Source organism: Oncorhynchus mykiss, chromosome 17, assembly GCF_057628025.1.
Source record: "Oncorhynchus mykiss isolate SJ-2025 chromosome 17, ASM5762802v1, whole genome shotgun sequence".
NCBI lineage: Eukaryota > Metazoa > Chordata > Actinopteri > Salmoniformes > Salmonidae > Oncorhynchus > Oncorhynchus mykiss.
In genome coordinates, this window is record NC_143038.1 from 65,278,154 (window position 1) to 65,288,674 (window position 10,521).

Genomic DNA, 10,521 nt, shown 5'->3' on the forward strand with positions numbered 1-10,521 from the left:
AACAGCTCAAACAAGTAGTATTTTTAGTATTTAGTATTACAAGTAGTATGAAGTATTTTTCCTGTTTATGCTCCTTTAGAACTGTAGATACGTGTTCATCCAGTTAATATTCTAAAATCCACAAAAACACAATCCTAATTATCCCACCAGAGGCGTGTTTCCATCACATTGGCAACATTCGAGAGCATCAAATCCATGATGCATTGTGGGTAAATGGTAACTGACTGACTGATCTACAAATGTAGAAAGTGTTGTACAGGCAGCCCCATTGTCAGCTACTCCTGTGAGAGTCTAAGCACTCCCCCAGGTCCCCCCAAGGGCACCAGACCCATTTGTCCCCTTATATTCCTGCCCTTTGAATCAGGCTACAATGCCTATGGACATTGCTCAGGACAGTCCCTGCAGAGCACCTGTTGCTGCACCTTTCATGACCCGTACTATACAGAAGGGGGCTGATGGACTACGACTGCTAAATGGACAATTGAAAGAAAAAAAAGGAGAGAAAAACGCCAGAAAAACATGAGCGACGAAAATACAAACAAACCCCCTGTCTGGTCAAAAGTATATATATACATAATAAGGGAAAGGAGATTGTGAAAACATGTTCTATTCTGTTTATCTGATTTATCTGAAAGTGTTCTGTGTTTACATATTCTAGTCACAGTCTAGTAACAATGTGTATTACTGTCATGGGTTATCCCCTAACAACTAACTGTGCTAAGATAACATGTTGTTCTCATGCATGGTGTTCTCATTCTCGTGCTTTACGGTTCTTTTACTTCTCATTCTTGTGCTTTACGGTTCTTTTACTTCTCATTCTCGTGCTTTACGGTTCTTTTACTTCTCATTCTCAGGCTTTACGGTTCTTTTACTTCTCATTCTCAGGCTTTACGGTTCTTTTACTTCTCATTCTCGTGCTTTACGGTTCTTTTACTTCTCATTCTCGTGCTTTACGGTTCTTTTACTTCTCATTCTCAGGCTTTACGGTTATTTTACTTCTCATTCTCGTGCTTTACGGTTCTTTTACTTCTCATTCTCAGGCTTTACGGTTCTTTTACTTCTCATTCTCGTGCTTTACGGTTATTTTACTTCTCATTCTCGTGCTTTACGGTTCTTTTACTTCTCATTCTCATGCTTTACGGTTCTTTTACTTCTCATTCTCGTGCTTTACGGTTCTTTTACTTCTCATTCTCAGGCTTTACGGTTCTTTTACTTCTCATTCTCCCGCTTTACGGTTCTTTTACTTCTCATTCTCAGGCTTTACGGTTCTTTTACTTCTACATTTAAAAGTAACTGTAAAACGGGGACGTTTCTTTTTTTGAGCGGGAATGGTCTGTAGGAAGTGATGCACTGTGACTGTCTCCTTGCCAGGAGAGGGCGTAGTCACTCTATGGAATACTGGACCTGATTGGGGTTCGTGCATGTTCCCGGGTGGGAATGGTCTGTAGGAAGTGATGCACTGTGACTGTCTCCTTGCCAGGAGAGGGCGTAGTCACTCTATGGAATACTGGACCTGATTGGGGTTCGTGCATGTTCCCAGGTGGGCTTTTCAACTAGCCTTTGATGTATGAGATGTTCTACGTGAAGCTAACTGTTGGATATTAAATATGAATAATCTAAAAGAGAAGTATTTGCCTCATCTTTATATCCATGCTTTGCATCTTAAATAACTACTCATTATTATTTGTGTAAGTTGATTTGTAGATCAGTCAGTCCGCAGTCGCCTGCACTGTCGGCTGCCATGTTGAACAAGCCCACTGACTTGCTGCTGATAAAAGACTGTGCTTGATTATGTAGTGCACATACAATTATTTTTGCGGTTAAGTTCACAGGTACCGAATAAAAAACACAAGTTAAATGGGTTTTCATCGCAATTTCAACTCTACCAATCGGTTTGTCACAAAAAATGAAAAATAGCCTACTTGTGCATGCTCTCTAGATAAGAATTCACTGATAAAGTGGGTTATATGATGAGATATGGAGAAGAGGAAGAGTACCGATCATCATGTCATTAGCATTAAAATAATAGCATACCCTCAATATTTAGCCTATTGGAAATGTGACTGATCACTGTGCACTTAACCACCATGGGAAGTTCATCGTAACTTATCTAATCTGCCTAAAAACTTTTCATGCCATTCCACGTTGGCCCATATCATCGCATGACTCCAAGTTTATTTAGATACGATGGTTAATATATCAATATTTGCGCACAAAGGCATTTCCACCACAATTTTTCACGTAATACTTTTTACAGACACAAAAATAATGCATCATGTCGAACTAATTGCCTGTCAGCATTTCTGAAATTGTACCGACATTTCCTGTTTCCATAAGCCCTGTCATCCCTTTTCATGTGTCAGGTAGTTCTTCCGCATGACCGTCTAGGTTGCCAAAGGGAAGAGGAGGATGGAGAGGCCGGATCTGCTCCTATTTCACCTAAGATGACCTGACTAGAAAGACACAGCTACAAGGCATGGAGGTCTGTGACCATCTCAAAACCTATTTTAAACAGTCATTTTAGCAGTAGTAAGTTGACTTTGAAAAGATAAAGGAGATTTTACTTCCAGGATCCAGTCAAAGTCAAATGTGTAATACAAGTCATCATGTGAAAATGCAAAGACTAATAGCACCAGACTAAAAAAAGCCAAGGCCAATAGTATGGTGGTAGAGCACGGCCAAAAAGCATAGCTCAAAGGAATAAAGGCTCAAAAGGCTAATTCTACTTCTATGGTCGCAAGATTGTATAGTGATTCTGAATTACGAATACATGCGTCATTACAGACGTTGGTTGATAAGAAACTGATACAACTTTCAATTGAACAATGAGACATCTGCTACTTTGGGAACATAGACAATATGGAAAACTTGTAGACATTTATTTCAGACCGTTTTAAATTGTGTTGCAATTAAGCAGGCTAGTCATATGAGTATAAGCTAAAATATTTGGGGATGTTGTTGATCTTGATCGGAGTATTGGCATTAATCTGAACATGTGTAAAACATCTGAATTCATCCCAAGAAAGAAGATAAATCAACAAGAGTAGCTAGGTTTCCATCCAATTGGCGACAGATTTTCATACAAATATTCTCAAATCTGCATAAAACAATATGTACATTTTCCCAACAGAGATGGGTTTTCATCAAACGGACGTATTTCTGGTAAAAGACTGTGCGTGATTACAAAGTGCACAGTAAAATAACTTTTGCAGTGAAATTCCCATGTACTGAATAAGAAATACATGTTAAATTGGGTTTTCATCACATTTTCAACTCTACTGATGGTTTTGTCACAGAAACTGTTGCATTAAATAGCAAATGTGTCCACTAGTCTTGGCACATGAGCTTTAGCCAACAACTCGCAGATACAGTGTAGGTAGGCTACCTACACCCATGCATACCCCACAAGATATGCCACCAGAGGGCTCTTCACAGTCTCCGAGTCCAGAACAGACTAAAGGAGGCGCACAGTACAACATAGAGCCACAACTACATGGAACTCTATTCCACACCAAGTAACTGATGCAAGCAGTAGAATCAGATTTATTTTTAAACTGATAAAAATGCACCTTATGGAACAGTGAGGACTGTGAAGCAACACAAACATCTAATGTCTTTACGATAAAGATACAATTGTACAGGCATTTTCTGTTTCCATCAGCCCGGTCGTGACTTTTTTGATGAGTCAGGTAAACAATCCGCATGAAATGGTAGGATGGAATACTGGTTAATGTTGCTAATTCTGTTCTAGATCATTTAACCCTAGGAATGTGTTACACATGTGCAACACCCACATGTTGCAATGATAGGGAAGAGCCAATGTAGACTTGAACTAGGTACAAAGCCAAGGAAACACATCACCCGAACACAGAATTACAAAACTATTTAAGTTTATTACAATGTTATTACAGGAGTTTTGCATTGTAATTTCTGAAAATAATATATCTGCACTAATAGAGGAATGATAGTGTTTCACAGTATTACTTACCCACCAGTGTTGTTATTGGCTGTGATATTCGCCTATTGATTTCTCCCGCCGGAGCTCAATGACCTTGTTAACCTCGATGTAACCAGACAAACATAATCAATTACTGAGCATATTCAACACACATACTCAAAATGACTAGTACTTGTGACAGGGAAAAATCTTGACCCTATTACACATGTTTAGGAAATGTCTTGTCACAGCAAACCTCTGGAAGTGTGTGTCCTCCACTGACCTGTCATTGTGTTTGTTGATTCACTTTCACACTAAACCAACGTAGAATGTTATGGGTTTACTGACGCAAAACAATTTAGAGTTCTGGTTCATAGCTGATTTTAATATGTAGAGCTTTTGGATTTTAGCGTTTGGAATGATTGAGGACATGAAACATGTAACTGCTATAGTAAACGAGTCCTGTTAGTTTCATGCTTATTCATGAAATATCATAAAGTGTTACCAGCATTGGTCCATAGCTGCATTACAGGTTGTCATGCTCCAGTCCAGTGACTGAAATGGTAGTGAGACCTGAGACCTGTCACTGGGGTCCAGACAGAGAGCTTTTAAAACAACACTCTCTTTTATTCATTTAGTGCAGCAGCAGGTTGGTGGAGCAAGTCAAGTGCCGTGGTAATAACCCCAGAGCCTATCATTGTGGAGCTTATCATTCTATAGGGAACTTGTTAAATCCAGACCTGGGAAATCAAAGGCCAAAGCAGGGTCTGTTTTTACCATGTCTGGACCAGTCAGACGTAATCTAAACAGAGCAAACCTTGTACATTATTATGACAGTGTTGGGTCGAGGTTGCTGACCACCTGACTGACACATCAGTTAGAGAGCCATGTCTGGACTAGGATGAATAGGCTGCATTTGAAGAGGTAGAGTAACGACATGTGAGAGATGAAGTGTGAAGCACCTCACAACGTAATTCAGCAACACCTGTACACCTGTACAGTAGGAACACCTGTACACCTGTACAGTAGGAACACCTGTACACCGGTACAGTAGGAACACCTGTAAACCTGTACAGTAGGAACACCTGTACACCTGTACAGTAGGAACACCTGTGCACCTGTACAGTAGCAACACCTGAGTACCTGTACAGTAGGAACACCTGTACACCTGTACAGTAGCAACACCTGCACACCTGTACAGTAGAAACACCTGTGCACCTGCACAGTAGCAACACCTGTGCACCTGTACAGTAGCAACACCTGTATACCTGTACAGTAGGAACACCTTTACACCTGTACACCTGTACAGTAGCAACACCTGTACGCCTGTACACCTGTACAGTAGCAACACCTGTACACCTGTACACCTGTACAGTAGCAACACCTGTACGCCTGTACACCTGTACAGTAGCAACACCTGTACACCTGTACACCTGTACAGTAGCAACACCTGCACACCTGTACACCTGTACAGTAGCAACACCTGTACACCTTTACACCTGTACAGTAGCAACACCTGTACACCTGTACACCTGTACAGTAGCAACACCTGTACACCTGTACAGTAGGAACACCTGTACAGTAGGAACACCTGTACAGTAGCAACACCTGTACAGTAGGAACACCTGTACAGTCGGAACACCTGTACACCTGTACACCTGTACACCTGTACACCTGTACACCTGTACAGCAGCAACACCTGTACACCTTTACAGTAGGAACACCTGTACAGTCGGAACACCTGTACACCTGTACACCTGTACAATAGGAACAGCAATGTACAGTGGGGTACTGTACAGTAACAATATAGTACTATCTCGATCATGAGAGATCATTGAAAAGTAATGGACTTTGTAACCTAAAATCACAAGTGTAATACATCAAAATAAAGCTTAACTTCTTGTTAATCCAGCCGCTGTGTCAGAATTTAAAAAGGCTCTACGGCGAAAGCACACCATGGGATTATCTGAGGACAGCGCACCGCATACAAAAGCATGAAAAACATATTTCAACCAGGCAGGTGCGACACAAAAGTCAGAAACAGCGATATAATAAATGCCTTACCTTTGAGGATCTTCTTCTGGTGGCACTCCAAAAGGTCCCAGTTACATCACAAATAGTCCTGTTGTTCGATAATGTCCTTCTTTATATCCATAAAGACTCAGTTTAGCTGGCGCGCTTCAGTCAATAATCCACCCAGTTTCCCTCCATCAAAATGCATACAAAATAAATCCCAAACATTACTGATAATCTTTTTCAAACAAGTCAAACAATGTTTATAATCAAACCTTAGGTACCCTAATACGTAAATAAACTATCAAATTTAAGACCGAGAATTGTTATTGTCTTTACCGGAGAAAAATACCAAGAATGAGCTCTCTTCCACGCGCTTGGAAACACTACAGCCAAAATGGGAGCCACCTAGAAAAACTACAATTTCTTGCTAATTTTTCAAAAAAACAGCCTGGAACTCTTTCTAAAGACTGTTGCCATCTAGTGGAAGCCCTAGGAACTGTATTCTGGGAGGACTTCGCCATTGAAAATAGTGATAGGCTGAATTTTTTTGTTGGGGGGGTGGTTTGTCCTCTGGGTTTCACCTGCCATATCAGTTCTGTTATACTCACATACGTTGTTTTAACAGTTGTAGAAGCTTTAGCATGTTTTCTATCCAAATCTACCAATTATATGCATATCCTAGCTTCTGGGCCTGAGAGGTTTTCAGGATCACTCCTCTAGAACTTCACAACATACATTGTAGAATCCAATGTAAGGAACACCATTCAGCCCTATCACTCCTCTAAAGTAGACTAATTGCCTTCCTCATTCCTACACTGACAGAAAGAAGTTGCTATGTAGAACCATACAGGGTTTTTCAGTTTGGTGCTGGTTAGAACCCTTTGCAGAGGCTTGTGTCTAGAATCCTCTATGTAGGGGTCTTCAAAGAACCACATGTACATGGTTCTACCTAGAACCCCCTATGAAAGGTTCTGCATAGAACCCTTTATGAAAGGTTGTACCAAGGACCATTCTATCGTCAAGGTTCTTCCAAGAACTGTCTATGAAGGGTTCTACCGAGAACCCTTTTATTTTTGGAGAGTTCTTAGAACCCTGACAATACATTAAATATATCATAAAGCCTGGTTTTGAAGGCGTAGATAAACCCTAACACTGTGGTGTTATGAATCTCCTGGTTTACAGGCCTCATCAGGCCTGCAAGTCACATTAATCTGGTTTCAAATCAAATCAAATTTTATTGGTCACATACACATGGTTAGCAGATGTTAATGCGCGTGTAGCGAAATGCTTGTGCTTCTAGTTCCACCAGTGCAGGAATATCTAACAAGTAATCCAACAATTTCACAACAACTACCTTATACACACAAGTGTAAAGGAATGAATAAGAATATGTGCATTTGAATATATGGATGAGCGATGGCCGTGCGGCATAGGCAAGATGCAGTAGATGGTATAGAGTACAGTACATACATATGAGACTAGTCATGTGGGGTATGTTAACATTAAGTAAAGTGGCATTGTTTGAAGTGACTAGTGATACATGTATTACATCCACATGTATTACATCCAATTATGGCTAGAGATTTGAGTCTGTATGTTGGCAGCAGCCACTCTGTCACGTCCTGACCGTAGTTCCTTTGGTATGTTTCTTGTTTAGGTTGGTCAGGGCGTGAGTTGGGGTGGCCATTCTATGAGTTGTTCTAGTTTTGGTTTTCTATGTGTTTGGCCTGGTATGGTTCTCAATCAGAGGCAGCTGTCAATCATATTTAGGTAGCCTGTTTTTCCCACTTGATTTGTGGGTAGTTGTTTTCTGTTTAGTGCATGTCACCTTACAGAACTGTTTTGTTTAATTCACCATTGTTATTTTGTTTAGTGTTCTCTGTTTAATGAATATGAACATGGACACGTACCACGCTGCATATTGGTCCGATCTCTCCTACTCCTCCTCAGACGAGGACGACGAACACACTCATTGTTAGTGATGGCTGTTTAACAACTGTTTGTCCTTGATGATCTTTTTGGCCTTCCTGTGACATCGGGTGATGTAGGTATCCTGGAGGGCAGGTAGTTTGCCCCCAGGGATGCGTTGTGCAGACTGCACTACTCTCTGGAGAGCTCTGCGGTTGCGGGCGGTGCAGTTGCCGTACCAGGCTGTGATTCAGCTCGACAGGATGCTCTCGATTGTGCATCTGTAAATTTGAGTGTTCTTGGTGACAAGACACATTGTCACCAAGGCGCTGTTGCGCCGTCTTAACCTTGCTGTCTGTGTGGGTGGACCATTTCAGTCTGTCTGTGATGTGTGCGCCGAGGAACTTAAAATGTTCCACCTTCTCCACTACTGTCCCTTCGATGTCCCTGCTGTTTCCTGAAGTCCACGATCATCTGCTTTATTTTGTTGATGTTGAGTGTAAGGTTTTTTTTCTGACACCATACTCTGAGGGCCCTCACCTCCTCCCTATAGGCCGTCTCGTTGTTGTTGGTAATCAAGCCTACCACTGTAATGTCGAACACACCCTTGTGGGGCCCCAGTGTTGAGGATCAGCCGTCAGAAAGTCCAGGACCCAGTTGCACAGGGCCGGGTCGAGACCAGCGTCTCGAGCTTAATAACGAGTTTGGAGGGTACTATGTTATTAAATGCTGAGTTGTAATCGATGAACAGCATTCTTATATAGGTATTCCTCTTGTCCAGTTGGGTTAGGACAGTGTGCAGTGTGATTGCGTCGTCTGTGGACCTATTGGGGCGGTTAGAAAATTGGAGTGGGTCTAGGGTATCAGGTATTGTGGAGGTGATATGATCCTTGACTAGTCTCTCAAAGCATTCCATGATGACAGAAGTGAGTGCTACGGGGCAATAGTCTTTTCCTCAAAGCGAGCAAAGAAGTTGTTTAAAATTTGTCTGGGAGCAAAACTTCGATGTCCGCGATGGGGCTGGTTGTCTTTTTGTAATCCGTGATTGATTGTAGACCTTGCCACATACATCTCGTGTTTGAGCCGTTGAATTGTGACTCTACTTTGTCTCTATACTGAAACTTAGCTTGTTTGATTGCCTTGTGGAGGGAATAGCTACACTGTTTGTATTCAGTCATGTTTCCTGTCGTCTTGCCATCATTAAAAGCAGTGTTTCGTGCTTTCAGTTTTGCGCGGATTCTGCCATCAAGCCACTGTTTCTGGTTGGGGAAGGTATTAATAGTTACCGTGGGTACAACATCACTGATGCACTTGCTAAACCCACCTATGTTGTGGGATCTTGTCCTTGTATTGTTGCTGTTGAGCACTACAAAGCAATGTTCTCTCTTTCTTGTTTTTTCTGGTTATCATTAAAGAATATGATTAAACTACCCCACGCTGCCTCTTGGTCTCCTTCTTCATCCGACGACAGCCGTTACAATACTGCATAGTTTCCTAAGAACACGAAGCGAGGCGACCATCTCTGTCAGTGATGCATAATTCCTATTGGAATCCAGCCAGAGTTAGGATATCCACCAAGTGGAATTGTTAATTACCCGCAACCTGCATTCAGAATGACTGCCAGGGTAGGAAAGATTGAGACTACCTCAGTCAACTGGAACAAACATCCACCGGTAACTGGTGCAATACATGCAATTACTAACAGTTTAGTTTAGAAAACTGTATTCTATTTATCTTTGTGTAGCACAAAATGTATTAACCAATCAATGTACATGCAAAAACACAGATATTACAGTAAAACAGTAATTACAGTAATTACAGAATTCTGAAAATCTCCATGCAAAAGAGCATGCTTGGAAATATTATATACGGTTCTATGTAGAAAACTTCTCGCTTATCAAAGAATCATCAAAGAACCCTTTCTTCCAAAACACTGTTCTTAGGATGTTAAAGGTTCTAGGTAGAACCATTTGCCTTACAAAGAACACTTTTCTTCCAAAAAGGGTTCTTCTGATCAAAACAATTTTTGGTAGAACCCTATGTGACGCAAAGAACCCTTTTGGAACCCTTTTTCTAAGAGTGTAACTAAATCAATGTATTCTAATAATTAGCACCTTTGATAGGAAAAACACCATGTAGCCAACAGACATCCAGATATCATGAACTGGGAGGGGATGATGTCATTATCTCTTGTGCGTAGACCTGTGATTGGAAAGACACTGATTCTGATGTGAGTAAACTGATAAGCAGCATCAACAAGGCTCATTGTGATCCACACGTACTGCAGGTGTTGCATGTACGATAGCAGTCTGAAATAATGTATCTACTCTTCAGAGAGCGAGCAATTGGAGGGCACGCTGTGATGATGTGGTGCTTTAATATAGTATGCCAAGTTGGCTATGGTAAAGGATTTATTTTCAAATAGAGAGTGGAGCAGACAGGAAGAAATGACCCTGACTGCTGAATGAAAGTGAAGAGAGGATTAGAGGCAGGATACATCCAAAGGTGGAATAATTGTCTTAAGCTGTTTAATTATGCATGCACAGAATGTCACGTATTCCGGAGGTGTTACCTGAATGGCTTAGTGAAAAAAATGTGTCCCAAAGCCATGATATGCATAACTGTGCTGCACACTGAAATTAAAGGAGCAATCTGCAATT